The following is a 25,033-nucleotide window of genomic DNA, read 5'->3' on the forward strand; positions in this document are numbered from 1 at the left end:
TTAATAACACAGTCCCAGAAAGATGATGCTGGGGATAAAATTTCCGTCTGTTCGTAAAGAATACGATGTTCCGTGTCCAGGCAATGCTCCGCTACCGCTGATTTATCAGGTTGCCCCAGGAATGTATGACGATGATGTTCGACGCAACGTTCTTGCACAGTTTGGCATGTCTGTCCCATATAAGATTTTCCACACTGGCATGGGATTTTATACACACCACGTTTCCTGAGGCCAAGGTCGTCTTTGACTGAGAACAACAAATTCCTCAGTTTTGCTGGTGGCCGAAAAACGTACTTGACATCGTGCTTTTTGAGGATTCTTTCTATTCTCAAAGACATGCCGCCAAAATAGGGCAAAAACGCTGTTGCAGTGGGTGCCTTCGTATCTTCATTTACATCCCTGCTTTGAGATTGCTTGGAACGGAATGCATGGCGTATCTGCCTATCGGAATAGCCATTCTGTTGGAATACCGTTCTCAGGTGTTTTAGCTCAGCAGGTAGACTGTCGGCATGTGAGACTACATGTGCTCTATGCACCAAAGAGCATAGGACACTACCAAGTTGCGCAGGATGATGGCAACTTGTGGCCTACAAATATAGTTCTGTATGAGTTGATTTGCGATAAATGCTGGATTACATAAAACATCCCCCCCATGAACCATGGACCTTGCCGTTGGTGGGGAGGCTTGCGTGCCTCAGCGATACAGATGGCCGTACCGTAGGTGCAACCACAACGGAGGGGTATCTGTTGAGAGGCCAGACAAACGTGTGGTTCCTGAAGAGGGGCAGCAGCCTTTTCAGTAGTTGCAGGGGCAACAGTCTGGATGATTGACTGATCTGGCCTTGCAACATTAACCAAAACGGCCTTGCTGTGCTGGTACTGCGAGCGGCTGAAAGCAAGGGGAAACTACAGCCGTAATTTTTCCCGAGGACATGCAGCTTTACTGTATGATTAAATGATGATGGCATCCTCTTGGGTAAAATATTCCGGAGGTAAAATAGTCCCCCATTCGGATCTCCGGGCGGGGACTACTCAGGAGGATGTCGTTATCAGGAGAAAGAAAACTGGCGTTCTACGGATCGGAGCGTGGAATGTCAGATCCCTTAATCGGGCAGGTAGGTTAGAAAATTTAAAAAGGGAAATGGATAGGTTAAAGTTAGATATAGTGGGAATTAGTGAAGTTCGGTGGCAGGAGGAACAAGACTTTTGGTCAGGTGACTACAGGGTTATAAACACAAAATCAAATAGGGGTAATGCAGGAGTAGGTTTAATAATGAATAGGAAAATAGGAATGCGGGTAAGCTACTACAAACAGCATAGTGAACGCATTATTGTGGCCAAGATAGATACGAAGCCCACACCTACTACAGTAGTACAAGTTTATATGCCAACTAGCTCTGCAGATGATGAAGAAATTGAAGAAATGTACGATGAAATAAAAGAAATTATTCAGATAGTGAAGGGAGACGAAAATTTAATAGTAATGGGTGACTGGAATTCGAGTGTAGGAAAAGGGAGAGAAGGAAACATAGTAGGTGAATATGGATTGGGGCTAAGAAATGAAAGAGGAAGTCGCCTAGTAGAATTTTGCACAGAGCACAACTTAATCATAGCTAACACTTGGTTTAAGAATCATGAAAGAAGGTTGTATATGTGGAAGAACCCTGGAGATACTAAAAGGTATCAGATAGATTATATAATGGTAAGACAGAGATTTAGGAACCAGGTTTTAAGTTGTAAGACATTTCCAGGGGCAGATGTGGACTCTGACCACAATCTATTGGTTATGACCTGTAGGTTAAAACTGAAGAAACTGCAAAAAGGTGGGAAATTAAGGAGATGGGACCTGGATAAACTGAAAGAACCAGAGGTTGTACAGAGTTTCAGAGAGAGCATAAGGGAACAATTGACAGGAATAGGGGAAAGAAATACAGTAGAAGAAGAATGGGTAGCTCTGAGGGATGTAGTAGTGAAGGCAGCAGAGGATAAAGTAGGTACAAAGACGAGGGCTGCTAGAAATCCTTGGGTAACAGAAGAAATATTGAATTTGTTTGATGAAAGGAGAAAATATAAAAATGCAGTAAATGAAGCAGGCAAAAAGGAATACAAACGTCTCAAAAATGAGATCGACAGGAAGAGGAAAATGGCTAAGCAAGGATGGCTAGAGGACAAATGTAAGGATGTAGAAGCTTATCTCACTAGGGGTAAGATAGATACTGCCTACAGGAAAATTAAAGAGACCTTTGGAGAGAAGAGAACCACGTGTATGAATATCAAGAGCTCAGATGGCAGCCCAGGTCTAAGCAAAGAAGGGAAGGCAGAAAGGTGGAAGGAGTATATAGAAGGTTTATACAAGGGCGATGTACTTGAGGACAATATTATGGAAATAGAAGAGGATGTAGATGAAGACGAAATGGGAGATACGATACTGCGGGAAGAGTTTGACAGAGCACTGAAAGACCTGAGTCGAAACAAGGCCCCCGGAGTAGGCAACATTCCATTAGAACTACTGACGGCCTTGGGAGAGCCAGTCATGACAAAACTCTACCAGCTGGTGAGCAAGATGTATGAGACAGGCGAAATACCCTCAGACTTCAAGAAGAATATAATAATTCCAATCCCAAAGAAAGCAGGTGCTGACAGATGTGAAAATTACCGAACTATCAGTTTAATAAGCCACGGCTGCAAAATACTAAGGCGAATTCTTTACAGACGAATGGAAAAACTGGTAGATGCAGACCTCGGGGAGGATCAGTTTGGATTCCGTCGAAATGTTGGAACACGTGAGGCAATACTGACCTTACGACTTATCTTAGAAGAAAGATTAAGAAAAGGCAAACCTACGTTTCTAGCATTTGTAGACTTAGAGAAAGCTTTTGACAATGTTGACTGGAATACTCTTTTTCAAATTCTAAAGGTGGCAGGGGTAAAATACAGGGAGCGAAAGGCTATTTATAATTTGTACAGAAACCAGATGGCAGTCATAAAAGTCGAGGGGCATGAAAGGGAAGCAGTGGTTGGGAAAGGAGTGAGACAGGGTTGTAGCCTCTCCCCGATGTTATTCAATCTGTATATATTGAGCAAGCAGTAAAGAAAACAAAAGAAAAATTTGGAGTAGGTATTAAAATTCATGGAGACGAAGTAAAAACTTTGAGGTTCGCCGATGACATTGTAATTCTGTCAGAGACGGCAAAGGACTTGGAAGAGCAGTTGAACGGAATGGACAGTGTCTTGAAAGGAGGATATAAGATGAACATTAACAAAAGCAAAACGAGGATAATGGAATGTAGTCAAATTAAATCGGGTGATGCTGAGGGAATTAGATTAGTAAATGAGACACTTAAAGTAGTAAAGGAGTTTTGCTATTTAGGAAGTAAAATAACTGATGATGGTCGAAGTAGAGAAGATATAAAATGTAGACTGGCAATGGCAAGGAAAGCGTTTCTGAAGAAGAGAAATTTGTTAACATCGAATATAGATTTATGTATCAGGAAGTCGTTTCTGAAAGTATTTGTTTGGAGTGTAGCCATGTATGGAAGTGAAACATGGACAATAACTAGTTTGGACAAGAAGAGAATAGAAGCTTTCGAAATGTGGTGCTACAGAAGAATACTGAAGATAAGGTGGATAGATCACGTAACTAATGAGGAGGTATTGAATAGGATTGGGGAGAAGAGAAGTTTGTGGCACAACTTGACTAGAAGAAGGGATCGGTTGGTAGGACATGTTTTGAGGCATCAAGGGATCACAAATTTAGCATTGGAGGGCAGCGTGGAGGGTAAAAATCGTAGAGGGAGACCGAGAGATGAGTACACTAAGCAGATTCAGAAGGATGTAGGTTGCAGTAGGTACTGGGAGATGAAGCAGCTTGCACAGGATAGAGTAGCATGGAGAGCTGCATCAAACCAGTCTCAGGACTGAAGACAACAACAACAACATAAAACATGCAGGGAGAACTGCTTGCATATCAAATATAAAAGAAAAAAAATATTGCATCTTTTGCAGAAGCCACAACTTTGTTGCTTTTTATGCTGAAGATTTTTATTAAAATTTTGGGCACAGCTTGAAAATAATTTATTACAAATCAACCCTAAACATGTTTTGGAAGAAACTCTGTCACCTATAACTGCATGTTCAACTACAAGCTAATTTACACACATCCTATTAAGATGAATCTAGTATTGACATCACTTCTTGATCAACATTAAGTAAAGCTCAGCCATTGAGGCCCTGTTGAAACAAGATGGAGGCTTTATCACAAATGGAAGTTCATCTCCTAAGTATCTAGACACAGTTTCAGCCTGTGGGAAAATTCAAAACAGGCAGAACTGTAGTTCTCCAGGAAAAATGGATTTGTTATTCCATAATGTTTGCATTTCTATAGAGCAATTATCTGTGACAGTGGTGTATGATGCATGTGTAAAATTTGTGAATAGAAGAGCTGTGCTCTAAAGTGGGCACATATTGGATCTTGCAGTGTGGAAAAAAAAGTGTTATCTCAGTAGCAGGTATAACACTGTGTCTATATACAGGTCAGTGTTGTTTACTGCAGATTGTACTCGTGAAAAGCGTGTGGTGTGTTAGCGTCTGTTGTCCGGGAACGGTAAATGTATTGGACTGCAGTGGGCCTGTGAACCCCATTTCTGATCATCTGCAAGGGAAAATGTAGTCTTTGTACAAAAGTCCTGTTTCAAAGATTCTCATGCTGTTGCCTGCGTAATCAGAGGTTACTGTAGTGACATCTGTCTGAAAGCCTCCATTGTTGAACTACATGTGAGGTGACATTGGATACAGCATTAAATATCAAATTCTTCATGTAGAAATTAGTTGGAACAGCAAAAGGTATGTAAGGGAGATTTTAGAGCCTGAGGCACTGCCCCTCCTTCGGCTACTTCACATATGATTTCTCTGCAGGATGTTGCTTTGTCATTTGTGGCAAGAAACAAAAGTATCAAAGCCCTTTTCTGTGAATACCACTGCCTCTGTGACTAGTTGCCCATTTAAAATGTATGGCATGTGGCAACATGTTCATCACAGCCCCCCAGGAACATTTGGTGGTGCTTTGTTAAGGTCATTGTTGGTTTTGCAATGAATGACAAAATAGTTTCGAGACTTCACAGTAGATTGCTCTGAGTGTGCTTGCTACTAGTCATTGTATGTTACACGTTCTGATTGATACTAACATACATTTGTGTGTGTGGTGGTGGGGAGGATGTAAGTTCGGTTTACAAAGATACCTTTTTCAGGATGTAGTCCTTCCCCTCCAGCTACCATCCTCAGTCTATCACTGGAATGCCCTTAACAAGTTTCCTTTCTGATTCGTGGCACTGTGGTGTCTGTTTTACATTAGACACTTTTTATGTACTTACGTTATTGTTAAGTTATTTACACTTTGACAAATAGTAATTATTGCCGGATAAAACAGTGAATGGCACACTTATCACAACCTTGTTAACAACCAGGTATCAAATTCGTTTTTCCTAATGAAACACTGTTTCTGGTTCCAAAACAGTAATTCTAGATAGTTTCTGTTGCTCTTGATGCATTTTCCATAAGTGAAAGGATTGTCAGCTAATTCTTCATTACTAAAAAATTAAAAATGCTGGGACACCAAATATTTTATGAGCAGAATAATTTAAAACACTGGCATATGTCCTAATATGACTGATGCAGCGCTTTGATTTCATTGTACTTCATTTAAATCTTCATAACACCAACACACTTGAATGTCTCTCCCATTCATTCATTCATTCATTCATTTAATCACACAGTGTTTGATAAATGTTATCTTGAAAGAGGCCCTTCAGTGGTGTGATATGAGTCAAGTAATGCATTACCGAGCAGAATCATCACTCCTGGCTGCTTCTGTAAAGTATACTACCAACAAACTTACTAGTGCTAATCACTCAAATTAATCAATAGCATAATTTCTAGCTGATTACTTTTTAAACACTGTCTGATAAAGTGTAGCACCAAGAAGGAGGGGAAGAAACAAAATGAAACTTCACGCATAGAGTATGTGATGTTATTTCAGTGACTGTAAAACCGAGTCATATTTACAAAGAAATTGACAGTATGAGTCCACTTATCAGTATGACATTCGCCTCCATTGTCCCATATGCATGCACTGATTTGGCTGGAAGTGTGTCATAAAGCTGTTGTATCCCTCTCCTGGAGCAGCCTGGTCCACAACTGTTATAAATGGTCCTTGATATTCTAAATATTAGTGCTGCAATGGAGTTGATGTCTGAGGTAGCCCCAGTCCCTTATAGGTTCTATCAGGCACAGATATGGTCATCTTGCCAGGCACACGAGTGCTTCATAACCATGCAAACAGTTCATAGAGGCCCGTGTCATGTGAGCAAGCATTGTCCTGTTAAAACATGGCACCACTATACTGTTGCATGAGAGATAACGTATGGGGACGCAGCAAGCCTGTGATTCACTGTTGTGATGTCAGTTCTCAGCCACTATCAGCCTTTATATAAAGTGATGTCTAGTGGTTTCCCACATCATCATTGTGCATTGCCAAAACTGGAGAAAAATTATAACGCTCCTCTGGTTGCCGCCATACTTGCTGATGCAGGTCACATGGGGTAATGCAAAATTGTGATCCACTGCTGAACACAATGGGATGCTACTCTCCAGTGCCCATGCTTTCCAGTCACAGCACCATGCTAAACGCAGCCACTTGCATTGTATTAATGACAGCCCAGGCTGGAGAACATAATTACCTGGTCCAGCTACTCCTTTGTGATGATTGAACAGATCCTTGATGAGGGGTATGCCTGCCCCCATGTTCCCAAGCAGTTGAACACTGGACCACTGTCACATCTGAATGCCCCCAAATCTGGATATTGCATGATTCTACCAGACAGCCAAATAGAGACCCAGAGTGAGGCTCCATTGAAACAGTTAGTGTTGATACTGTATACTCATGAGAGATGGCATTATCTCCTTGTCCTTCATAATGATCACTCAATATCTGGTAACATTCATAACCTTTATACACCCCCACCGAGCCTGTTAACACTAGGAAACATGAGCAACACCAAACACTGTTTCTTTATGTTGCTTCAAACATAGCATTCAGGTTACTTTACACAGACAAATATATCGGCCATCTATATAGTGATAACATCAGGATGTATCTACAACAAATATTGGTTATCCAGAATTTACATTGGAACCCAGGTATTGTAATAAATTGTAGAAGCAGTGGCTAAAAAGGTGTTCTTTTACTTTATTTTTGAATTGTTGCAGATTTTAGATTTCCTGCTTTATGTATGCTGGTAACCTGTTGCAGACTTCTGCACCTGAATGTAAAAATTCCTAGGGCCATGAAAAGGCTTGTGTAAAATGCTTGGTTATCGACATTGATGCAGTACTGTTACTGCTTCCTTATGTAGCATAAATACTTTTCCTTTAACCCCAGAAGACTGACAGCACAGAAGTGAATGTGAAGCAGGTAGGACTGAGTTTCTTGGTTACTGTGTCCACATGCTGGTGTCCCCTCACTTTATTATGCATTTGGATGAGCAGGAGCTTTACATGTGGAGCTTCATCTAGTGTATGACCATTGATCTTTACTGCTGGTACCTGTAAGTAACTTTTATTTGTATTGAATTATGTAACATGACTTTTTGTAAAGCTTTTGGCCATTGACCAGTTGTAAGCATATTGTGTTGTTCTCCTAACTGTGTCTGGCATTAGTGCTTGCTCCCTTTATCAATATTTGAAGAGTCCTCCAATATCTTGGATAAATCATTTATGTAGACAAGGAATAAGAATGGATAAAGCACTGAAACTTCTGGCACAGCATATGTAATGTTTTCCAACTCTGCACTGAATCCTATTCTTGACATATCATTTGCTAAGGTGGACCTTTCTTGTCTGTTAATAAGATATGACTTAATCTATTCAAGGAAAAGGCATATTTTAATTTCTCTAGAAGAATTTTATGATTTACACAATCAAGGGCATTGGTAAGATATCAGAATATGTGAACAGGTAATATGTTTGTTTAGCTCTACTAGACTTAAAGGGAGTTAGAACAGAATTTTTTCTTTTTTTCGGATTTTTATCAGATTATAAAATTTCCAATTTTCTGAATAAAATGATTATTTTTTTTAAATATAACCTACACCGGTTGAAAACATTAAAAAAATTTATGTGCATTAATTCAAGATCTAATAAAAATCAGTAATTTTTTATATAGGAGGCTGTGGATTGCTGTGTTATTAAGGTTAAAGTACTTGTTTGTATTGGTAGCACTGTCAAAAACAATATCATATAGTTTCATAGTGTAAACACACATTGTATGTCGAAGTGCTAACATTTTTCCAAGGAAAAGTGATTAATAGATTGGTAAATTGCTCAAAAAGTAAAGTATGATGCCAAAACAAAGTGTTTTTAAGAAAGGTGGGTTTCGTGGTAATAGATTTTCGAATAAAGGAAAACATTTGTGTTCAACATGTGGCGTATGAAATTACATACACTGAAATACAGGCAAACTCGTCAGTATCTAGAGAAACACTCATTAGTGCTTTGAAGCTTAAAATAAAACATTGTGTTATGCAGTTTTCTCAAAACAAAGGTGATGCAATGGTAGGTTAGGTTATATTCTGATAGATTTACACATCCTAACAAGGATGTTAGGTGAATGTGTGTGTTCTAAAATGTGTGGAGGGCCAGTTAGTTTAGTTGAAGACAGTGAGGTATCAAATGGACTACGCAGGAAACTTATCATTATTTATGCCAGTTGTAAATATACTCACTCATTTTCGAATTCTGATAAGTGTAAATATAATTATTTTATGTAAATGTCAGGTGGTTTTATGGATTGAGAGCTAATGGCAAAGGACACATTGCAGCAGAAAGAATGTATGCCGTGATGAATATGCCACACCCACCTTGTAAAAACAACTACTATGCAGGATTTATTAGCGCTGCTGTTGAATCTGATGCATGAGTCAATGAAGGGTGCTGCAAATGAAGCTCTTTAAATAAACAATGGTATGACTGACATACCAGTAGCTTTTGATGGCACTTGGCAGAAGTGTGGCTACAGTTCTAAGAATTCTGTTGCTATGGAGTCCTGTGCGGATACTGGAAAGGTAATAGATTTCCAGATTTTAACCAACCATTGTTATAAGTGTAAATCAGGGAATATCTGTGACAGAAATTATGAAGAAACAAGTGGTGGTATGGAGGCCTCTGCAGCTATTGAAATTTTTAGTTGATCTGTGAATGAAAGGTGAGTGTGTTACACTAAGTTCTTAGGTGAAGAAGACTGAAAACTGTATAAAAGTGTAATAGCCATTCAACCTTATGGTAAGAAGATTATCACAAAACTAGAATGTCTTGGTCATGTCCAGAAGAGGATGGGCACCAGGTTAAAGAAGTTGAAACAAAGTTTGAGAGACAAGAAACATTCGGATGGTAAAACCACAAGAGGCAGGCTGACAGATGAAATGAATGATGAACTACAGCAGTATTATGGGATTGCCATTAGAAATAATACTGAGGATTTGTTGAAAATGAAGCAGGCAGTATGGGCTACCTTCTTCCACAGACTGTCAACTGATGAAAGACCAGTAGACCACCTTTGCCCTCCTGGACCTGCTTCATGGTGCAATAAACGCAATGCCCAGTACTCAAGCAGTTCATATAGCCATAAACAGTCCATCTGAGCAGCAGTCATGGATATCATAAAACCTATTTAAAGAGACCTGGCAAATCCTGAATTACTACAGAAGTGTCTGCATGGTCAGACTCCAAATTCCAATGAGTCATTCAATAATCTTATATGGATTCTCTTACCAACAAATGTTTTTGTTGGAATGAAGACACTAAAATGGGGTGTCAGTGATGCTGTTATTGCGCTTTTAGTGATGGCAACATTGGTATGGTGAAAGGGCTAAAGCATATGGGAATTAATCCTTAAGCAAACTGCATAAGAGAACTTGAACAGATGGACAAGGTTCACATTGATAAATCAAAGTGTGCAGCGCAGTTGGCCACTAAGGAGTCCAGAAAGAAGAAAAGGAGGGGAAGAAAAACATAGAAAAAGATAAAGAGGATGATGCACAGTATGGTGCAGGCTGCTTCTAAGTGACGAAAAAAAATCTAATAAGTATGTATTAAGCAAGTTAATTTTTTTTTTTTGAAGCCATACCTGAAAATTTGCATTTTTTGTTGCATTTTCCCCTAAATCTCAGAATGCACTTAAAGTAGAGTATTCAGATTTTCAGGAAGTAATAACATACATATCCTGAGTCCACTGGACTAAAAGAACATAATGTTTTTTATAATTAAAATTATTTAGGATAATGTACAAAAAAGTACACAAAATGTTAACTGTGTAATTGAAAAAAGCAGTGGCTGAAATGCAATTATTGTAGTTCATTAGACTCGGAACATACAGTTTAATGTCCTGTAAAAGTTTCATTTCAATGGCTACAGTAGTTCCTGAAATATAGGTAAGCCAAGTCACTAAATTTAACATTGTCGGGATAAGGCGTTCCAACTCCCCTTAAGTATGAGAGATCGTATGTTGTCTTCTCAGTAAAGAGGCCTGTTGTTGTTGTTATGTGTAAGATGTATGTCATTTTCCATTATGTACATATTTGTATATTTTTACAAAGAAACAAGATGCTTGATCAGTACTGATACTTTGCCTCCTGGAGGTAAGGACTGGTTGGTTATTCTATCAATAATTTAATAGTTTCCTCAGACGAATTTTACTTTTGATACCATCAGCTTTCTTTCAGTTTTTGAGTTATTTGAAATCAGAGAATTTTTATCACAGTTCCATTTGATCTGGGGATGCAAGCATATCGGGATTGTTCATGTTTATAATTACTTGTGGCCAATGTCAAATGTTCAGTTTTTATTCTGTTCTGTGTATAATCGTTGAACTACATTTAGATTCATTGGACATCCTATGTCACTCGGATGATGAACTGCTTTTTTATGTGTAAGCTTATTAGTTGTTTTCAGATAGTATGAAAAAGACTATATACTCCACAGATCAAGTATTTACTTATTGTACTTAGATGCTCTAGTTCACAATTGGTCAAACTGTAGTTCCAAGGCTGTCTCTGGCCTGTGATTGATCATAGACGAGCCCACAGGTGTCTTTGGACCATTATTGAAATGAAAACTGCAGGTGAACGTTGGTGGCCCTGTACAGTGAAGTTGATTTCATATACCAGAAATACGACAACCAGTTTTCTGGAGTGCAGTCAAGATTACCTTGGGCTGTATAAGAGAGTAACGAGTGGGTATTTCGCGAATTTATGTAGAGAACTATCATGTTGCTCATCTGCTTTCAGCATTTAAGTATCTTCATCTTTCTGTATTCTTGAATATTATAATATTGTGCAGATAACTTACCAAGACCAATCAGTTTCTTCCCCTGTTTTTAATTTTTTTAAGTTTGAAATTATATCTTTTTTCCTTCTGGCTTTTCTTGTAGGAATTTTCAACACTCTCATATTGTCGATTTTGCATGTCTTTTAATATAGTTCGGTGAAAGTAAATGTTTATTTGCATAACGCAGTCCTTGTGCTTCTGTTGTAACTTTATTTATTTTTACTTAAAATTAAGGATATGTCCATTTTCAGCTGTCTTGACTGCTGAAACAAAAATGTGAATCATATACACATTTTACTTCTGCAGTCAAAACAGGTGAAAACGAACACAAAGATTTGAGCATGTACTGTACTTAGAAGTAAAAATAAAAAAGTTGCTGCGAGGCATGCGTAATTCAAGACATATATTTAAAGTTTTGCACACCATAATACCTTGCTGGTGTGAGTGTCCCTCCATCTATGAACGCCCTTTTGTTGTAATGTTAACTGTTACTAACATCTTGAGATGTCACTTAGGACCTGTACTGTGACCTCACACACATTAGCAACAGTTTCAAAAAATCATGATTAATCCATACTGATACTGAAAATGTATAGAAAGGCCCCAGGACTACTCTCATTAATAAATGCTCACAATGCCCACATAGGATTAGGGACGGAAAGTTGGCTGAAACCAGATGTGAACAGTAATGAAATTCTAAGCTCAGATTGGAATGTATACCGCAGAGACAGGCTGGACAGTGAAGGGGGAGGCATGTTTATAGCGATTAAACGTGCATTAGTATCAGAGGAAATTGACAGACATCCAAAATGTGAAATAATTTAGGTGAATGTCACAGTTAAAGCAGGCTCAAAGACGGCAATTGGATGTCTCTCTAGGCCCCCTGGCTCAGCAGTTGTCATGGCAAAACAGCTGAAGGAAAATTTGGAAAATATTTCTAGTAGATTTCCCGACCATGTTATAGTTCTGGGTGGAGATTTTAATTTACCAGATATAGACTGGGAGACTCAAACGTTCATAATGGGTGGCAGGGACAAAGAATCCAGTGAAATTTTTTTAAGTGTATTATCTGAAAGCTACATTGAGCAGTTAAACAGAGATCCGACTCATGATGATAACACATTAGACCTTCTGGTGACAAACAGACCCAAACCATTTGAAACAGTTAACGCAGAACAGGAAATCAGCGATCATGAAGCGGTTACAGCATCGGTGATTTCAACCATAAATAGAAATATTAAAAAAGGTAGGAAGATTTTTCTGTTTAGCAAAAGTGACAAAAAGCAGATTTCAGAGTACTTTATGGCTCAACACAAGTTTTATCTTACGTACAAATAGTGTTGAAGATCAGTGGACAAAGTTCAAACCCATCATACAATATGCATTAGATGACTATGTGCCAAGGAAGATCATAAGAGATGGAAAAGAACCACTGTAGTACAACAACAGAATTAGAAAACTGCTACAGAAACAAAGGGAACTCCACAGCAAACATAAACATAGCCAAAGCCTTGCAGACAAACAAAAATTACACGAAGTGAAATGTAGTGTGAGGAGGGCTATGCGAGAAGCATTCAATGAATTCGAAAGTACAGTTATGTGTTCTGACTTGGCAGAAAATCCTAAGAAATTGTGGTCTTAAGTCAAAGCAGTAGGTGGATCAAAACATAATGTCCAGGCACTCTGTGACCAAAATGGTACTGAAACAGAGGATGACAGACTAAAGGCCAAAATGTGAAATGTGTTTTTTCAAAGCTGTTTCATAGAATTCTGCATTGTAGTTCCTTACCTAGATTGTTGCACAGATGACAAAATGGTAGATATTGGAACAGATAACAGAGGGATAGAAAAAAAATTAAAATCGCTCAAAAGAGGAAAGACCGCTGGACTTGATGGGATACCAGTTCAATTTTACACAGATTACGCAAAGGAACTTGCCCCCCTCCTTGCAGCAGTGTACCGTAGGTCTCTAGAAGAGCGTAGTGTTCCAAAGAATTGGAAAAGGGCACAGGTCATCCCCATTTCCAAGAAGGGACATCGAACAGATGTGTGGAACTATAGACCTATATCTCTAACGTCGATCAGTGTAGAATTTCGGAACACGTATTGTGCTGGAGTATAATGACTTTTCTGGGACTTTTCGAAAAAGACAATCATGTGAAACCCAGCTCGCGCTATTAGTCCTCGAGACTCAGAGGGCCATAGACACGAGTTCCCAGGTAGATGCCGTGTTTCTTGACTTCCGCAAGGCGTTTGATACAGTTCGCCAAAATTGTTTAATGAACAAAGTAAGAGCATATGGACTGTCAGACCAGTTGTGTGATTGGATTGAAGAGTTCCTAGATAACAGAATGTAGCATGTCATTCTGAATGGAGAGAAGTCCTTCGAAGTACGAGTGATTTCAGGTGTGCCACAGGGGAGAGTCATAGAACCGTTGCTATTCACAGTATATATATAAATGACCTTGTGGATAACATCGGAAGTTCACTGAGGCTTTTTGCGGATGAAGCTGTAGTATTTTGAGAGGTTGTAACAATGGAAAATTGTACTGAAATGCAGGAGGATCTGCAACGAATTGACGCATGGTGCAGGGAATGGCAACTGAATCTCATTGTAGACAAGTGTAATGTACTACGAATACATAGAAAGATCCTTTGTCATTTAGCTACAATATAGCAGTTCAGCAACTGGGAGCAGCTAATTCCATAAATTATCTGGGAGTAGGCATTAGGAGTGATTTAAAACACAATGACCATATAAAATTAATCGTCGGTAAAGCAGATGCCAGACTGAGATACATTGGAAGATACCTAAAGAAATGCAGTCCGAAAACAAAGGAAGTAGGTTACAGTACACTTGTTCACTCACTGCTTGAATACTGCTCACTGGTGTGGGATCCATATCAGATAGGGTTGATAAAAGAGGTAGAGAAGATCCAACGGAGAGCAGTGCACTTTGTTACAGGATCATTTAGTAATCACGAAAGTGTTACGGAGATGATAGATAAACTCCAGTGGAAGACTCTGCAGGAGAGACACTCAATAGCTCGGTATGGGCTTTTGAAGTAGTTTCGTGAACATACCTTCACCGAGGAGTCAAGCAGTCTATTGCTCCCTCCTACGTATATCTTGCGAAGAGACCATGAGGATAAAATCAGAGATTAGAACCCACATAGAGGCATACCGACAATCTTTTTTTCCACGAACAATACTAGACTGGAATAGAAGGGAGAACAGATAGAATTACTCAAGGCACACTCCACCACACACAGTCAGGTGGCTTGCAGAGTATGAGTGTAGATTTAGATCTAGATAAATTGCAGTCCATCAGTAATTCAAATGAAAGATCACATTGTTTTTTGCAAAATTCTCTGTGTGTCCGATACACTACTTGCTTCATTTCCATTTGAAAATTGAGTTGCATCTCAGATGGCAGCTTCCAAGCTGGGTGTCATGTTGCATAATAAAGTTTCATTTTAGAAGGATGCTTCAACACCTATGGACCAGCCTGCAATGCCTCTATACTCTTTATTATTATTTCCATTTCCACCAGTTAATAAGCAGGAGAGAAACTACTTTGATAAAAACAGCTGATACCTCTTTTATATTAAATAACTACTGTGCATTTCCTTCTGGAAGTTTGTAAATACATTGGTACATATCAGACAAAACCTTCATCTGTAACCCAGAGTCCCATTTGCAATGCACTACTAATTGTCATACCTTATTACTTATATTACTAGATCTTCATTGTTTACCAGTCAAGACTGGACAGACTGAATCAAAATAACACACATACGTACATAAATTTTCACAATTTTCCATATAACATATGAACAAAATTGTTCACAGTAAGGAAATGTATAACAGATGAAAACAGTATTATTTTGTCCAGTTACTGTGGTCACTGTTGAAAAATTCTCCATTGGAGAATAAAGGGTGCTGTTTCAAGTCCTGTACAATTTTCCTTTGGAATGGCCCTAGTGGCAGACTTTACAGTTCTCAATGCTGTGTGTTGAACATTTTTAGAGCAACCATTGGAAAAATATCTTGTGTTTCTAACAGCTGACAGCTTGGTATTTAATGTCACTCTCATTGCAGATGTCATAATTTTGAATTTTGTGCCTCATGCTGAAAGTGCCTTGGTTTTCTTTTGCACTGATCAGCCACAAAAACACACACAGCTGAAAATGGTCATTATTCCTATGTGGGCGAATATAGGCTTGAAGTGCTCCAATCTCTTGCTGATCCTGGCAGCTTTTTTCTTTTTGTAGGAATAACACGTTGCTGCAAACTGAATAGTGTTCCCATAACAGCAGGCAATATTTAATGTGACTATGAAATAGTGCATAATACACTATTATGAAGTATTTGTCAGTTATAATACCCTTTAGTGTCCTCTGAATGTACGTTACTCAGGAGAGTTTGGAGCATACATACACTGTGTGCTCATTCATTGTTAGTTTGCTGTCAGCCGCAAAACCCAGCAGTTTGATAGCCTTACGTTATCCTGCATCCAGCAGCAGATGAGGTGTTATTCCTTTGTTCATCTTCATTTTATTTTTTATGAACCTTTCAAAAGGTATGTCTGTATCTTGTTGATCAGATTTTCCTGTGGCAAAAAAGGTGGAATCATCTGAAAGCTGTAATAGGTGGTTGTTACATTCTATATCATTGACATAAATAAGAAACAGGAGGGGTCCTGTGACAGATCCTTGGGGTACGCCACATTCCAATTTTTTTTTCTTGGGAGAGTGTTCCATAGACTGATACTGCCTGCCTTCAGTTTTCAAGATAACGTTGAATAGTTGCCAGAACAACACCTCAAACACCACACCACTTTAGTTCATCAAGTATTGTCTTGTGCAACATGCAGTCACGTGCCTTGCTAAGGTCACAGTGTTAGTACCACACTTTCTCTGCCTTCAAACACGTGCCTTAGCTTTGTAATTAAGTCAAATACTGCTGTAACCATTGACTTTCCTTGTGAAAGCTGTGCTGTGTGTCCAAGGAGAGTTTGTCTTCAAAGTAACTTAGTATCAGGTGTTGATCAGACTCCATAAGTTAGCTAAAACTGGGATTACTGAAATTAGACTAAAACTGTACACTTAAGTGTGTGTTGGTTTTTTTTTTTTTTTTTTTTTTTTTTTTTTTTTTTTTTACTGATACTGTCCGTACAAGTTTCAGGAATTCTGGGAAGACGACAAAGAGTGAACATTTGTTGATTACTGTCGCTACTGACTGAGCAAGCTCTGGAATAATTTTCTTCCAGGCTATGCAGGATATGCCATAGATACTGTGTCTGCACTCTCTGAATGCTTATACGAATTCACTATTTCTGCAATGTCCTTAGGGTGCACTTCATTCCAGTTTTTAGTAGTGTAATAGCTTGCATATTTTTTATATGAGGTGTAGGATATAAACATGACCGGTATTTCACTTACGGTATTTTTCACTACCCTGACAAAGTACAGATTGAAGACATCAGAACTAAAGGAATTTAAGGTAGAAGTATGCTTCTGCGTATGCTTATTTACCAGATTCCAAGCTGCATTACATTAATTGTGAGCCTCTTTTACAAACCTTCCATTGTATTTCTTTTTTAAGTCCCCCACTCCCTTTCTGTAAATTCCCTTGGCTCTTAAGCAGTTGCAATGAAGCAGCTTGCGGCGGGGCAGGGTTTGTCGTCAATACTCGATTGTACACACACACTCTCTTTCATCGTCCACCTACCTCAGCACAGCTTCCTTATGATGTCCCTTCACTCTGCACTAGTACTCACTCACTAGATGTGTAAAGCAGTGTTGATGAAACCACAACCTAATACCTACCATACAGAGGCCACATAACTCAAGTTGCGAACCAATTCCTGTAAGTTCATTTTAACAAATTTTGGGCATTGGCTAAATGCAGTTTACCTGCAGTAAGCCTTCAGAAATTTTAGTAAACTGGTTTTTATTCTTAAGGACGCACATAAATTTGCTATCAAGTTACGTCTTTAGGTGGTGATAAGACAAACTGTTATTGTTTCTAACTGAGTTTTGACATTTAAGTAATTTTCTCAGTCTCTGTAACTATAATAGATAAAATTCTGAAATTTTGACAAGTTCTTCTCCTTAATAACAAAAAATGGTATACCAAGTTTGAGCAAAATCGAATGATAATTACTATGGTTTATTTAGATTGATAGGGAGTATGAATTAACATTCCTAATAGATGTTACCGGAGGCCGTTCTCTCAGCTTGTAGCATCAGTTGTGCTGTAAATCATAGCAAAGACACAATCCTGCTACATAGCTGCATGCTTTACTGCAATGAATGTTACCTTGTAATAACTTGCTGCATTACAAGCTCTTTAGGTGAAAGATCTAAAGCTGTCTTCATCCAGTCCCTGAACATTATGACAGCACATTTTAATTTATCAAATTCAGTCATATTACACATCTTTCTTTTAATTTGTTTTTTCCTGCCTTGTGATTTGTCTACAGGATTCTTATTGGGGACTGTTGGGAACATCTCATCAAATTTTGTTCTTAAGGTTTGCAACAGACATTCAAATGAGTCACTGGCCCCCATTCTGCAATTTTGTGCTGCCAGTTTAAACCAGACACTGTTGCTTTCAGGTCATTTAGTCTCTCTTCTTGAATAATCCTTCTGCTGAATGTATTAACACAAATAATAAACTTTTGGAAAATATAATGTACTGGAGAGTTGAAAAATCTACTCATCAAGTGGTGGCAGGAGAAACACACATAAAGATACTTAAATTAGCAAGCTTTTGGAGCCAGAGCCTCTATGTAGCAGAAGGTTCAAATGGCTCTGGGCACTATGGGACTTAACTTCTGAGGTCATCAGTCCCCTAGAACTTAGAACTACTTAAACCTAAGGACATCACACACATCCATGCCCGAGGCAGTATTTGAATCTGCAGCTGTAGCGGTTGTGCAGTTCCAGACTGTAGCGCCTAGAACCACTTGGCCACTCTGGCCGGCTCTAGCAGAAAGGTTGAAGGGGAAGGAATAGGGTGAGGAAAAAGGATTGGCGACATTTAGGAAACGGGGAGAGTTTAGAAAAATTGCTCAGAATTCCAGGTCAGGGTAGACTTACCGGACGGGGCGAAGAAAGTGGTTGTTTGTAACTGTGCAAGATGAGATATGAAAACCTGAGGCCTTAAAGGTGGAAGATATGGTAACATGCAAATACGCAAGACAGAGATTACTGCCAAAACGTTATGCACAAATTAATAAGAGCAGAAAGTTAATTGCATTTTGTGCCTTGCTTCCTATGTCAACATTCCCTCCCATACAGCCTTGGCATTTGAGTCAAATGTATTTGTACATATGCAGACTCTTTACAGCAATACAGTGCCATTCTCATCTCAGCCTTCACTGGAAGTAATTACCCCACCAGTCTAGTAGATTTGTGGGGCCATCACATCCACTCCTGGTACTGCTGATCCCTCCAAAAACCAACTTAGGAGTAGACCTCCTGACACTCTGTATTATACTGATCTGTAATGTATTAATCAGTGACGTTGACAAGGGTATGACTTCCTAAAATCATGCACTGAAATGAAGTTCACTCTGATATTTTGCACACCATACCTAGAATATTACAGAACATATAATAATTTTAGCTTTTATTTCAATGACATTTCTGTTTGACAAGAGCACTTTTACTCAGACATTTTAAACCACGGTGCCCCTGATTACATGTATTCATGTAACTTTTTAATCTGATGAAGATTGCCCTAGTGCAATCGAAACTATGGTCAGTTGACAGAATTTTCTGCAACCGTAGTGGCTGTACATATGTTCTGTAATAAAACAGTGTACAGTTGCTGGAGCACAGCCAATAAAATGTTTAAAATTTCATTACCTAGAATAACTTTTTGTCGCCCTCCCAATCTCCGCAGTGTCCCTGTCAGTCTCTACATTCCTGCATCAATTTCCCCATCCTATGGCTCCTACCTCTGTGACCATCTCACAGTAAGACCTTGCTATGCACCCTCCTACCACCACTTATAACAGCCCTGTAACTGGCACGACATATACTATCTATCAAAGAAAGTGCCACTTGTAAAATGACATTGTCATATACCAGCTGTTATGTAAATACTGTTCAGCCTTTTACATCGGCATGACTACCAGCAAGCTATCAGTTACAATGAATGGGCATAGACAGTGTGTCTAATGGCAACACAAAATAGCCTGTTGCAGTGCATGCTCTACAACATAACAGTCATGACCTTCGTGGCTGTTTCACCACACATGCCATCTGGATTCTCCTCCCAGACATCAGTTTATCTGAACTCTGCAGGTAGGAATTGGCATTACAACAAGTTTGGTTATCACCATCCATCTGCCCTTAATTCACATTAACTTCTGTGTTCTCAGCATTTCTTCACAGTAACAATCCCTTTCCTCATTCTCTTTTAGTTTTCTACGTCATTCATTTTCTAACCAGTGTATTCCCCCCCCCCCCCCCCCCTCCACCATCTATCTCTATAATAAACAATGCAGTTACCTCTTCATGCTTATTAACTCGTGCACAATGTTTTTGGTAGTAATCACTGTCTTGCATATTACCCTATCTTCCATCTTTAAGATCTCAGATTTTCAAATCTTGTCAGTTGCAGTGCGCCAAAAATCACTTTCCTTCTCATCTCATCCAATAAGTATCCCCTAGCTCAGGATTCTGGCCAACTTTCTCGAACTCTTCCCATTTCCTTCAGAGGACTTCTATCTGAATAACGCTCAAAAAAAATTTTAATTTTTTATTTTTTGTCTTATAAAGTTTTCTGAACAAGAAAAATTTACTTCCAGGAAAATGGACCACAGGAAGTACAAAAATTAGAGGGATTTAAAAGTGGCTGCACACACCACAACGTCCCAATGGCACACAGTCGGCTCTGTTAAAAATCAAGTTTCGCTCTCATTTGTTCTGTTTTTATGACTTTTCACTCCCTTAAGCTGGCTAACTTGTGAAAGCTTTACAGTTCCTTATCTTTTGTTTATACAGAGAGTTTAATCCTTATTTGCTGTTGTTTTCGTGCAAATATTTTATTTGCAGTGAAGCAACTCTGTGTGTGTGTGTGTGTGTGTGTGTGTGTGTGTGTGTGTGTGTGTGTGTGTGTGTGTGTGTTTTTCTTATTGTTTGCATGGGTTTCTTATTCCACTTGAAAGCAATGGGAAGAATTATAAATTTCGGTGTTAAACAATAAAATTTTATGGTAGTCAGTTCACCAAAAGGATTAACTCTGCTAATACTGAAACACAATGTGATACAACACTTGAATCAGGTTCAGCTACTCGAAGTACTTCGGAGCTAAAACTGAAATATTTTGACAGTGGGCTTGACAGTATTAATGCTGATCGTATAGACACCAACTATTAATTCAGGTTGTGTTATTGTTGAACTCTCTGCTCTATCTGGACTAACAACTAAAGCTTTGCAGTGTAAGGAATGTGTCAATAGTGGTGAGAAGGTAGTTGTGGAGATACTTGCTAGAAGAGGTTGTGCATCAAAATTAAAAACCATTTGTAATTTTTGTGATTTAAGCAAATGTGGTTACACTTGTGGCATAACTAAACAGAGAGTGTATAACACAAATATTAAACTTCCTTACGCTATGAGGTGTATAGGCAAAGGGTACAGAAGTGCACAAATTTTATGTGCCTGTATGGACTTTCCTCCTCCTCCTAGGTTTGACAGGTACAATAAGATTATTGTGCAGACTTTACAAGAAGTAGCAAATGATAGTCTGAAAAATGCTGTTCAGGAAAGTGCAGACACGAATGACAGCAATACATGTAGGTCTGCAGCCGTGGTGCATCCTGGCAATGAAGAGGCCATAGTTCCCTAAATTGTATAGTGACAGCTACCCTCTTGAACAATGGTAAGTCACTGATGTGTAATTTATTACCAAATACTGTCACAGCTGTACTAGTGGAACTGAAAATCATAAATGTTTGTTTGATTTTAGTGGTTATAGTGGAGGAGTTGAATCTGAAGGTGGTGTAAATATATTTCACAGGTCAGTGGAGAAATGAGGTGTGATGTATACAACAAACATAGGAGATAGAGACTCAAAAGGGTATCAAAAAGTCTGTGAATCCAGACCTTACGCTGACACAAAAATGGAATGTGTTGGACATGTCCAGTAAAGGTTAGGTACAAATTTAAGGAATTTGAAGGGAAAGAGATTAGCTGATGGTATGTGCATTAGTGGATGTGATCGGCTTAGATGAAGAAATAAACAGGTTGCAGTATTGTTATGAACAAGCCAAAAGACAATATAAAAATGACCTTGAGGGAGTAAAAAAAGGCAGTACGGGCCTCCACAGATGACAACCCATGTCATTCACTCTACCCACCTGGCAGTGATTCATGCTGTGGCTACCAGAGGGCTGTTACTCAAGGCGACACCCACAACCATACACATTCTTTGCCATTTGCTATAATGGAAGTTATAAAAGCTATATAAAGGAATCCTAATGACACAAGCTTATTAGAGAAATGTTTACGAAAAAAAATAAAAATAAAAGAAATTATTCTGGTAGTGAAGGGAGACGAAAATATAATAGTCATGGGTGACTGGAATTCAAGAGTAGGAAAAGGGAGAGAAGGAAACATAGTGGGTGAATATGGAGTAGGGGAGAGAAATGAAAGAGGAAGCCGCCTGGTAGAATTTTGCACAGAGCATAACTTAATCATAGCTAACACTTGGTTCAAGAATCATAAAAGAAGGTTGTATACATGGAAGAAGGCTGGAGATACTGACAGATTTCAGATAGATTATATAATGGTAAGACAGAGATTTAGGAACCAGGTTTTAAATTGTAAGACATTTCCAGGGGCAGATGTGGACTCTGACCACAATCTATTGGTTATGAACTGTACATTAAAACAGAAGAAATTGCAAAAAGGTGAGAATTTAAGGAGATGGGACCTGGATAAACTGACTAAACCTGAGGTTGCACAGAGTTTCAGGGAGAGCGTAAGGGAACAAATGGCAGGAAGGGGGGGGGGGAAGAAATACAGTAGAAGAGGAATGTGTAGCTTTGAGGGATGAAGTAGTGAAGGCAGCAGAGGATCAAGTAGGTAAAAAGGCGAGGGCTAGTAGAAATCCTTGGGTAACAGAAGAAATATTGAATTTGTTTGATGAAAGGAGAAAATATAAAAATGCAGTAAATGAAGCAGGCGAAAGGGAATACAAACGCCTCAAAAATGAGATCGACAGGAAGTGCAAAATGGCTAAGCAGGGATGGCTAGAGGACAAATGTAAGGATGTAGAGGCTTATCTCACTAGGGGTAAGATAGATACTGCCTACAGGAAAATTAAAGAGACCTTTGGAGATAAGAGAACCACTTGTATGAACATCAAGAGCTCAGATGGAAACCCAGTTCTAAGCAAAGAAGGGAAAGCAGAAAGGTGGAAGGAGTATATAGAGGGTCTATACAAGGGCGATGTACTTGAGGACAATATTATGAAAATGGAAGAGGATGTAGATGAAGATGAAATGGGAGATACGATACTGCGTGAAGAGTTTGACAGAGCACTGAATCACCTGAGTCGAAACAAGGCCCCTGGAGTAGACAACATTCCATTGGAACTACTGACGGCCTTGGGAGAGCCAGTCATGACAAAACTCTACCAGCTGGTGAGCAAGACGTATGAGACAGGTGAAATACCCTCAGACTTCAAGAAGAATATAATAATTCCAATCCCAAAGAAAGCAGGTGTTGACAGATGCGAAAATTACCGTACTATCAGTTTAATAAGTCACTGCTGCAAAATACTAATGTTCATTCTTTACACACGAATGGAAAAACTAGTAGAAGCCGACCTCGGGGAAGATCAGTTTGGATTCTGTAGAAATGTTGGAACACGTGAGGCAATACTGACCCTACGACTTATCTTAGGAAATAGATTAAGGAAAGGCAAACCTACATTTCTAGCATTTGTAGACTTAGAGAAAGCTTTTGACAATGTTGACTGGAATACTCTCTTTCAAATTCTAAAGGTGGCAGAGGTAAAATACAGGGAGCGAAAGGCTATTTACAATTTGTACAGAAACCAGACGGCAGTTGTAAGAGACGAGGGGCATGAAAGGGAAGCAGTGGTTGGGAAGGGAGTGAGACAGAGTTGTAGCCTCTCCCCAATGTTATTCAATCTGTATATTGAGCAAGCACTGAAGGAAACAAAACAAAAATTCGGAGTAGGTATTAAAATCCAAGGAGAAGAAATAAAAACTTTGGGGTTCGTTGACAATGTAATTCTGTCAGAGACAACAAAGGACTTGGAAGAGCAGTTGAAAGGAATGGACAGTGTCTTGAAAGGAGGATATAAGATGAACATCAACAAAAGCAAAACGAGGATAATGGAATGTAGTCAAATTAAGTCGGGTGATGCTGAGGGAATTAGATTAGGAAATGAGGCACTTAAAGTAGTAAACGAGTTTTGCTATTTGGGGAGCAAAATAACCGACGATGGTCGAAGTAGAGATTATATAAAATGTAGACTGGCAATGGCAAGGAAAGCATTTCTGAAGAAGAGAAATTTGTTAACGTTGAGTATAGATTTAAATGTCAGGAAGTCGTTTCTGAAAGTATTTGTATGGAAGTGAAACGTGGACGATAAATAGTTTGGACAAGAAGAGAATAGAAGCATTCAAAATGTGGTGCTACAGAAGAATGCTGAAGATTAGATGGGTAGATCACATAACTTATGAGGAGGTATTGATTAGAATTGGGGAGAAGAGGAGTTTGTGGCACAACTTGACTAGAAGAAGGGATCGGTTGGTAGGACATGTTCTGAGGCAACAAGGGATCACCAATTTAGCATTGGAGGGCAGCGTGGAGGGTAAAAATCGTAGAGGGAGGCCAAGAGATGAATACACTAAGCAGATTCAGAAGGATATAGGTTGCAGTAAGTACTGGGAGATGAAGTAGCTTTCACAGGATACAGTAGCATGGAGGGCTGCATAAAACCAGTCTCAGGACTGAAGACAACAACAACAATTACTCAAAATCCAAATGAAAGTTTCAACAATTGTATATGGGACCGGATTCCAAAAACTGTCCTAGCAGAACTAAATACTTTGAAAATAGGTGTGCTAGACATTGTTCTGTGTTTCAATGGCAGTACAGTGTCAAGGCTTAGTGTTATGGAGCTGACGGAAGTGCCTGGTGGACTAAATATGCATAGAGCTCTAATAGCCCTTTACCTAAGGAGACTCTTCGAAACAGAAAATCAGTTTTGGAAGCCACCAAAGAAGCAGGAATAAGAAGAAGAAGTGCGAAAAAGAGAAAGGAGGAAGAACGACACAGGAAACAAGATGCATTAGTGAAATGCAAGTTTAATAGAAAAAGCAAGCTTTAACTTTCTTCATGTTCTGGTACACTTCGGCTAAAAACTACTATAAAGATAGAGAGCTAAATTTTTGTATACTGCCTTAAAACATGCTTAACTAAAAAGTAGACTACTCTTATGACTTAACTTTGAAAGTAACATGGTTTTTCTTTTTTTTTTTCTTTTTTTTTTTCTTTTTTTTTTTTTTTAAGAAAAACCCTGAATTACACTCCTGGAAATTGAAATAAGAACACCGTGAATTCATCGTCCCAGGAAGGGGAAACTTTGACACATTCCTGGGGTC

This window comes from Schistocerca gregaria, chromosome 2 (genome assembly GCF_023897955.1).
Source record: "Schistocerca gregaria isolate iqSchGreg1 chromosome 2, iqSchGreg1.2, whole genome shotgun sequence".
Taxonomy (NCBI): domain Eukaryota; kingdom Metazoa; phylum Arthropoda; class Insecta; order Orthoptera; family Acrididae; genus Schistocerca; species Schistocerca gregaria.